Source organism: Melanaphis sacchari, unplaced genomic scaffold (genome assembly GCF_002803265.2).
Source record: "Melanaphis sacchari strain LSU unplaced genomic scaffold, SCAv2.0 Contig29_pilon_pilon, whole genome shotgun sequence".
Taxonomy (NCBI): Eukaryota; Metazoa; Arthropoda; class Insecta; order Hemiptera; family Aphididae; genus Melanaphis; species Melanaphis sacchari.
This window is the reverse complement of record NW_020271172.1, coordinates 191788-200168: the sequence shown is the minus strand read 5'-3', so window position 1 is coordinate 200168 and position 8381 is coordinate 191788. Positions and strand designations below refer to the sequence as shown.

Below are 8381 nucleotides of genomic sequence, written 5' to 3'. Positions count from 1 at the left end.
CGAAAACGAGAGAGATTTCTTAGGTGGAGTGAGAAATATAATGTCGTCTAACAAGGATTGATGTTTTTTTCAAATTTTGTTTGTAACTGTTTATTTTAGTAGAATTATTTGAAAGATCATAAAAAATTCCTTTCTATTTAGATATTTATTATTTATCACTATACTTGACGTACGTTTTAAAGCATTTAATATTGCAGAAATGATTTATTATTATTATTATTTATAAAATGTATTCTATTTTAGTCTATTTTTAGTCAATTATTTTTTTTTTTTTAGGATAGTACATCTCACAAAAAATTATAGATTTAAAATCATTTTTATATAATTTAATTTCAATATTATTTACAATGGAAGAAAAATTAATTGAAGCCGTTCGTCTATACAAAATATTATACGACATTAGCTATGCTGATTACATGAAATCAAAGTTAAAAAATTATTTATGGGACAAAATTGTTGATGATCTCGAATAAAAAAAAAAATGGTAAGTTAAAACTTTATTAATCATGCAACATGAATAATATGATATAAAATAATAATATAGAATAGGTAGGTACTTGTAATTAGAACATTAAAAATTGTACCTATAGCTATGTAAAATACAAAACTACATTGTCCAAATTCTATTTTTATACTAGATAGGTACCTATTCCACAGATATAACATTAATATCAAACTTTATCACCTATACAGTTTTTTAAATAATTATTATTGTCGATGAAAACTTATTCACTTAGTAAGAAATCTTGAAAATTTAATACAAGATTATGTATTATTTATTTATGCTTGATTATTAATTTTTTTTTATTCCATTTATAAATAAGAAAGCAAAAAAAAAAGAAGTGATTTAGAATTAATAATATGTACATTGTACAGTATACATTAACAACAAATAATCTGAAATATTTTAATATAATAAAATCACCTGTATCTAGCTCATTAAAAGAGAATTTAAACTTCAAAAAATTACATTTAAATCATTCATCAACATTTTATTTTATAATCTTTTTTTTTTTTCACTCATAACGTACTGCTTTTTCACCATATTTTATTATTATTTATTGCACAGTCGTTTATAAATTATTAATTATAGATAAAGAGTGCAAGAAAATTTAAAACAGAAATAGAAAGGTAGTGTGGTTATGCATATTTTTTTCAGTATATAAACTTTTGAAAAAAAAAATGTAAATTATTTTCTACGTGATATTTGAAAAATCTTCGTATATGATGATGTGTAAAAATACAAATTAACAGAAGTCTCTTGTCTAACCTCCGCTATTTATAGCAGCCCACATACTATAAATCTCAAAAATCATATTCAAATGCTGTGTACTTGTTTTAAACGTCGAAACGTAGTAGGTATCTATATACACTACTCTCTTTATCAAATTGTCAGACGTATTCGTACGCGCCGTATTATTTGTTGCTTAGGCGAGCAGTGACGAGCTTAGTAAGCCACCCGCCACCCGCCTTCCAAAACAACCCCATACGTTATTGGACAGCGCCGGGTTATTGCTTGGTCACGCATACAAAGATAATAGCAGAGTGCTTTGCCCGGGCCGCGTGCGTCACTGTTAACAACCCATGTCACCCCTGATTGAAAGTAGGAGGGTTGTTTGCGAAAATCCCACACGTAGACGTCAGAAGCTATGAAAAAGAGAATTATTTGGCCGGGCTGCAGAAAATCAACCCTCAGCCCTCGCCCGGGATTTTTAATATAGCCTCACCTTGTTTGTTGAGTAGATTTTCGTTGTGCGTAGTTAGAACTATAAACTACGAGGGTGCGTTAGAGAAAGTTAATAGTATTTTATTTTTAGCATTTTACTTTTTAGTTATTTATCAGTTATAAATTGGTAATAAATTTTATATTTTATTGAACAAATTATGATAATATTTAAAATTAATAATATTTTTTTTCTTGGTTTATGGTTTGTTATGGCAGATGTCGATCGTCAATGTGCATAATGACTAAAATTTCATAAATCATGACGAATAATTTAATTTACTGTTCATCTATTAAGTTGAGATAATATAGTAAAGGCCATTATTTATATAGTAATATGCAGTGTTAAAAATAAATAATCAATAATTTATCTAGATAAAGATAAAAATTAATACATTTCTATCTAGATAAATATCAAATAATTTCTTTAATTTTGCAAATATTCTGTGATATAGATACAGGTATTAGGTAAAAAAATATATCATTTAAATAATTTAAAAAAGTAATATAAAATAAAATAGTTTGTTCATTAGAACATAATATGAAAAGTTATTCTCTGATTTAACAATATAAAAAATCTTAAATTTGAAAAATAAAAAAAAAGTTAATTCTTGAATAAACTTCATTAGAAGTTAACAAGTCAATTTCTGAGTTATCAAAAAAAAAAAAAAAAATATTTTTAATTTTAATTGTTTTTTTAGTCCATAAAAATAAATTATCTAGATAGGTACTCATAGATAATTATAATTGTATCTAGATGAAGATTAATATAAATTAGTTGAGAATTATCTAGATAAGATAAAAGATAAATCAATTCTATTTAGATAATTTATCTAGATATTTCCCAACCCTGGTGATATAATATAGATTAGTTTATACTACAGAACTTTGATTTATATTAGAGATACTGATATTGTAACCAGAATATTCTGAAAATTTTGAAAATGAAAATTTTTTTTTATATTCTTATAATACCAACTCAATTAAAAACTTAAAACCTATATAGTAGATAAATAGTACACTAGTAGTATACATTTTTTAGTCTTTAAAAAATCTCAATTTTATTTCATTGTTTTTATTAGTAGTAGTTTAAAAAAAAATCGTCATAACATAATATTATAGTATTATTTTACTAAATGATTTTCATCGTGGACTATTGAGATTTATGTAAATAAAAATTAGATGATAAATTTAAATATCTATTGTAATTTACTGTATATTCCTGCAGGCATATTTAATTAATAAATAAACCTGTTATTATTATTTATTTTTAAACGAATTGTGAAAATTTTTCAATAATAGTTGAGTTGTGTAGATAACCATAATTAGGACTTGTAACTTAAAATAATATTACAACCACTTAAAGCATGAAATCTATTTTTGATTAACATTCTATTTTACTGAAATTAGTTAGGTTAACTGTAACATAACGAATCAAGGTAATCATCTCTACCCCATCATATTTTCGTACGATTTTGTCAAACCCATCGATTAAATAAGTTTTTGTTGTCCGCTTTTGTTTTTGACAAATGGGCTAGTAATGTTAATTTTAATAGAATATAAGGTAGGTAGTTATTAAAATCGTTAAGTTACGTTCCTGATTAAATTTTTTTTCGTATGGCTTTTATGTTCGGGATAGGCCCGAAGGCCTAGTTCAGACGCCTATTTGGCAGAAATTTTAGTTGGGCACCCGTAGGTTTCTGTCGCGCTCGGTCGGGGAATGGTGGCTTCGTCATCTGGACAGTTGTCTGCCCAGAGAGCGATACCGTCCGTAGCCGGGATTTGAACCGGCGACGGTGTGCGTCACAATCGATGCCTTAGTCCGCTCGGCTATGCACAACGAAAATCTATTCAATAAACTAGGTGTGGCTAAACAAAAACGTCCCGGGCGATAGCCGTGGGTTGGTTTTCTGCAGCCCGGCCAAAAATAATACTCATTCTCGCTGCTCCTGACGTCTACGCGCGGAATTTTCGCAAACAACCCTCCTACCTTTAATCAGAGGTGACGCGGGTGGTTAGCGATGACGCACGCGACCCGGGCAAAGCACTCTACTATTATTTCTGTATGCGTTACCAAGCAATAACCCGAGGCTATCAAATAACGTATAGGTTGTTTTGGGTGGTGGGTGGCGGGTGACTTACTAAGCTTGTTACTGCTCTCCTAAGCAACGAATAATACGGTGCGTACGAATACGAATAGACGTCTGATAATTTGATGAAGAGAGTAGTATAATATAGGCGTATATTTTACAGGTGGATTTCGCAATTTAGTATTTAGGTCAATTTATATCCTTATGCGTGGACATCGAGTTTTGAATTTTCCAAAAAGAGACGTGTGACAATACTTAAATGGTTTAGTTTAAAAAAGTATAATTTTTACTACACTTTTTGCTCTGATCTCAGCATGTTTGTGAAATTAACTGTATGAAGTATGTGTTATAATATTCAATTATATGTGTATGAATATATGATTCATTGAGTACGTAACACCGCACACTGGTTGAAATTAATTAGTAAATTTTGGGATTCGTCGGAAATTAATAGGACTAAGTCAAAGGTGTGCGTTAACTCCCTCTTCCTCAAAGTGAATGTTTAATTTTATTAATTTATCATTGAATATACATGTATTATTTATTAGTGACTGACTTAGATGTCTAAGCCATAGACTTGTGGGAAGAATAATATCTTATTAATTCTTCTGACACCTTATTCGATTTTGATTTACTGGCTTGAAATCTTCATATTGACATTGTGTATTTTTTATAAACTTAAACAAAGTAGTTTAGTAACCAGAAGTAATAATATGAAAAATAAATACACCTTGGTTAAATAAATAAAATAATACGTCAGAATTAATAAATTTTTATTCCATTTATCTGTTATTAAACAGGAGTATGGAAAATACGCCTAACGACTGTATTGAATCGTTCTCTAATACTAAACATCTAATGATACACCGGAGGACGCATAAATGCAAGAAACCATACTCGTGCGATATATGTGATGAGTTGTTCTCTCGGAGATATAATCTTAATGTGTATCAGTTTACGCATTCAGGCGAGAAACCATACCAGTGTGACGTATGTGGCAAGAGGTTCAATCGGAAAGGCAAACTGAAAGAACATCAACGGATGTATACAGGTGAGAAACCATATGTGTGCTTAATATGTAATAAGTTTTTCTCTCGGAAATATAATTTTAAAGTACACCAGTTAATACATTCGAGCGAGAAACCGCACCAGTATGGTGTGTGTTACAAGAAGTTCACTCAGAGAGGCCTTCTGACAGAACATACAAACAGGTGAGAAACTGTATTCATGCGATGTATGTGATAAGTCGTTTATCTAAAAATGTAGTATTATGAGACTCAAGCGGGCGCATACGGGTGAGAAACCATATTTGCGCTATATATGAGAAAATTCATTCTATCGGAAAGATACTCTTAAAGTATATTAATTGATACATTCGAGTGAGAAACTGTACCGGTGTGACATGTGTGTCAAGAAGTTCACTCAGAGAGGCCATCTGACAGCATATCAACTGACGCATACAGACGAGAAATCGTTTTCACGAGATGTTCGTGATTAGTCATTCGTTAAAAATAGCTATATGACGAAACACATGGCGTACGCACAATAACAAAGTCTCAGATATAAGAATTGTGAATTAACGAATTGATAGAGCTAAAGTTTAGCTACCGTGTTATGATATCAGTATTTGCAAGATAATTTTTTATTTAATAGTTACTTGTTAACAATGAACTAAAATTATTGTCGTTTTATTAACGTGACCTTAAAACTTTGTCGTTATTTTATATTTGAAATATTGATTACAGAAAATTGTAAGTTTTAAATATATTGTAAATTTGAAAAAGAAAATTTGATGTTGATACATGACATCTAACACCATTCTTCTGAATTTTTATACTCAGTAGTTTTCATTTTTTTCCAGTTTTGGTATTTTTTTTTAATTAAAAATAGATAATTTAATTCTTCTATTTTTTTAAAAAAAAAAGTGTATATTGTTATGATATAAAGTATAATATTTTAAAATTACGTCCAAATTAATTTAAGAAAATTAATAATTGACGGAGTCTAAAAAGTGCCGAGTGTGTATGTTTTATAACGGTCGATTGTTAAAAGTTTCTAATTTATAAATCGAAATTAATGATAATCATGAGATATATTGACAATAATACAGTATGTATAATAAATAAATATTCAAAATAGTTTATCAAATCAATAACAATTAAAATTATTATATTATAAAATCGTATGTTTAAAGTAAATAGCACGAAAAATTATTATTATCATTGTTTAAGTAGGTAGTCTGGTAAAGTGCTTAGTTGACTATATTAAACTTTTAAATTTAAGAGATTTTTAAAAGATCTAAAAGATTTTGATCGAGAGGTACGTATGTCTCGAGACGATCAGCGTCGAGGAGTGAGGACTATTGTGACTCCGACCAACATTTTAGTTTTTGACTCTTTGTATGTAGTGTGTATCTATAGTAAATTATAAATGTGTTTCAATTAAGTAATTTAAATGTTCACAAAAATGTTTAATCCATCGAAATATCTTCAAACTACATCATCTATTTAAATCCAACTAAAAACAACAAAATATCTTACAGAATTCTTAGACTTACGAGAAACAAATAACTCAAATTGAATATATATAAATAAAAACTTCAACTTGAGGAAATAATTTTAAAATACTGAAATAATTGTAATAGGAATATATTAAGTATTATCTGATTTCAAATAGATCAGATAAATATTAATTTGTATAGGTACGCGACAAGCGTTGTTCAAATGTAAAAAAATTAAATGTATTTTTAATAAACGAAATAATTAATTTAATGTATTCAAAGTTATTAAATATTTAAGCAAAATTAAAAATTAAAAACTTGTAACCCAAATAAATAAATACATATATTTTAGAGTTTCTCAAAACAACCAATACATTTCTTGAAAGGGTGAATTAATTTTTTTTTGTCTTTAATAAACAATATGCAATATGATTTAAATTATGCTGATAATGCAAAAAAAAAAAAAATTTAATTTAAATTCATACTTGAATTTAAAGAAAGAATGAAATAGTAGCTAATTATAGAAATCTAACGTTAAAAATTAGATTAAAGAAAAACATACAAGTAAATTTGAGTATTTATCCTGGTGATAGATAAGATTATATTATTATGGCCATTAGCCACACCTCAAATAAGCTATAATTAGTAATAATTATAAAATTAAATATGTATTAATTCATTCATATTGTATAATACGATGTTTTGTGTTCGTAACATAGGTAGTAGCATTGATTATAGAATATATTATAGAGTATATTCTATAATCAATGGTAGTAGATATCAAAATATTTAATATCGTATATAAGCTAGACGTGTTTACAGACATACCTACTATAGTTATGTGAGTAAACAATCGAAATATTAAAAACTTTAATTTGTATATTATATTAATTATATTGATTACCTAAATTATTAAGTTTTTACTTATTAAATAAGTGATTGATGTCCTAATTTCCCTTCTATATGCTAGGGCCTTGAATAAATATATTTATATAAATATAATATCAATGAAGCGGTAGACTTTAATGAGATCACAATCAAATTATAGAATTACGTGTAAATATGCTTATGATTGCATAAATATTTCTTATGTGCTAGTAATATGTATTAGTATTTTATTTTATTTTTATGTTTATTAATTTGATTTAAGAATAAATTAGAATGTTTTTGTGTGGTATAATTGTAATGCTATTCGCTATACAATAAAAAAAATCAAGAAACGTGTTTTTTAAATTATGTGCTCATAAAAACTATGTTTAAAACAAATATTTGATTTTGATTTTAAATTAAAAAAACAAAAATAATAGTAATGTTTATTATAATTGTATAGGTAGGTATTTAATTTTCACTTCCAAAATATAATAGTAAAATACCGAACAAAAAAATAGTTGAATATGGTATAAAATAACAATTTGCAAATTGCAGGTAAAAATATAATTTGAATTTATAATTTTTAATGTTTTACAGTTGTCGTAATTAAAATTGTTATAGTTATTTTTCGAAATTTTTAGTTAAATTTTTATTTAATTTGAAGTATTAGAATAAAAAGGCCAAAAATGATCTTAAAATTCTAAAATACGTTCTAAAAATGTAAAATATTGAAATTTCCACATATATATTTTAAATCACATTAACATGTAATTTATTTTGTGCTTACATTTAGTATACAGTAAAATCGACCAATTATATAATGTGCACGTGCATACATATTAGATCCGCATAGATTTAAAAGTTATAGATTAATTATTAATTAATAATTAGTGGTACGTATACCACGGATTCACCCTGCATCGAAGCATTAAGAATATATTTTTAATTTTTTATTAGAAGTTCATATAAGTTAATTATAATGTGAGTATTTTCCATTTGAATTTGTTTGATCGGTGTCTTAAATTCAAAGCAAAGATAAAGTAATATATTAATTACTTGTATAGTATAGTTATAGTTTATGATCTTAATTAGATTGGGTATAATTCCAAAAAATCAATAGTTAAAGTAAATTATGTTGATTTATAAATTTTGTTTCGTATACAACCACGATACGTTTTCAAATATATTAATCGTAAAA

General features: G+C 26.8%; 1 pseudogene; it reads left to right on the top strand.

The window, feature by feature from the left end:
- The first annotated feature begins 398 nt into the window (after nucleotides 1–398).
- LOC112595734 lies at nucleotides 399–5311 on the top strand (annotated as a pseudogene).
- Nucleotides 5312–8381: the final 3070 nt, after the last annotated feature.